Source organism: Apium graveolens, unplaced genomic scaffold (assembly GCF_009905375.1).
Source record: "Apium graveolens cultivar Ventura unplaced genomic scaffold, ASM990537v1 ctg8563, whole genome shotgun sequence".
NCBI classification, from domain to species: Eukaryota; Viridiplantae; Streptophyta; class Magnoliopsida; order Apiales; family Apiaceae; genus Apium; species Apium graveolens.
The window spans coordinates 55,274-57,056 of NW_027421282.1; positions in this window are offsets into that span (position 1 = coordinate 55,274).

Consider the following 1,783-nt stretch of genomic DNA (forward strand, 5'->3'; position numbering starts at 1 on the left):
ATGTAATTGTTTGATCTAATAGAGCTACATCGATGACTATGGGATAGCCATTGATGAAACAATTAGAAGTTTCAATGGCTATCATTGAACTTTAGTTATTGAAGGACTAACATTTATGAGTTGAATGAAAAATATCCATTGAGATAAGAAAGAAAATTGCTAGTGAGAAAATTACAAGATTTAATTTTCTGAAGATTGATAATATTTTTTGTGCACAGATATACTCATTATAATTTCAAAAAATAATTAATGATTCAACAAATAATTCTGTAAATAATGATCATTAGTATCAGAGTTTTGGCTTCCTCATAAAAATTAAGAATGAAAAATCAACAATTAAGATGTGAGAAAAAAATAGATGACCTTTAGTTTGAAATGATTGAGTTTTGGTTGCGACTTCACATTTGATGAGGTAACATCAAACTGAGTTTAAGAAGGTGCTTGTGCAAGATCAAAGATCATGCTTCATGTAGTGTGTGCACCTTGTGTACCCAAGTATTTTACTACTGCTGCTTCAATTAATAGTTTGAGGGTAAGACTTTTAGGCTTAGTGTGTCCTCATCCCCCTATACTCTGTTTATGGATGGGAACTCATTCCAATAGCTTAATCCTTTTGGGAGGATGGAGCTAAGAATGTGTTCAATCCATTTTAACAACTGCATCTTTTTTAAAAGATGCAGTGTGGCTTGGCTCGACAAACCCTCAATAAACTCTCACTCCTTATTCTTGGGACTTCTTTGATGATCACCCTTTTCATCACCAAATCACCTCTGACATACTCCCTTCGGATTGATTTTTTTTGCATCGGTTTTTCCATCAGATGCTTATTGAGAAGCATTTGAGGTGGTTTAATCAGATTGAAGTTTATCAACTCTAATTTTCGGCTGAAGGGGTAGAAGGTTGTCGGGTACTTTTCCGACTTCCATATTAACACTACAAAGCAAAGATATTTAGGATTGGGAAAGTGTTAGAGTTTAGGAGAAAGTGTTACCATTTTGACAAGCATTCATTGACAAAGATACTGTGATAAGCAAGTTCAAATATCAAGATTTGATGCTTTCATAATGTATCAATGGTCAACAAACATATTCTTGATTTGTGATACAGAAGCTTATATAACATTGTTAAATCCTTGCACATGGTGTATATTTACCAGAGTTAAAATCCATGAATTTATCATTAGACAATCATGGAACCCTCTAAATTAGGTAATTATGAGTCGTTTATTATGTGTAATCAATGATAAAACATCCAAATAATCAACTATGCGGGAACATTCACATATAAAGATAATTCAGAGTTAGAAAATAATGAAAAACTTTTCATTAAAAAAAACATTACAATTAAATGTTCATAACATTTTAATTAAAAAAACTTAAAAACAAACACATATAAAGAAATAATGACTAGTTTTAAATCTAACCAATTCAATAAAATAGAAGACCGTGGAATCCACTGTATAAGACCTAAGACTAACTTATAACACTTCAAAATGCATGCAGTAAAATGAAAAACTCATTAATCAATCACTTAATTCAATAAGATGAAAGATTAACGGGTGCATGTCATCCATGATCAAAGATCAAATATGATCATCACTTGATAGGGTAATTTTGATTTTAAATAAAATTTCAACTCATTTCCAGAAAAAAAATCTTGAAAAGGTCATGTTTTGCCTTTTGACAACAAAAGCATGTACCAATTAAGCACGTAATTAAGTAAGTATCAGGCATTAGTTAATTAATTAATATCACCATCTAACTAACCAAACCAATATGCAGCA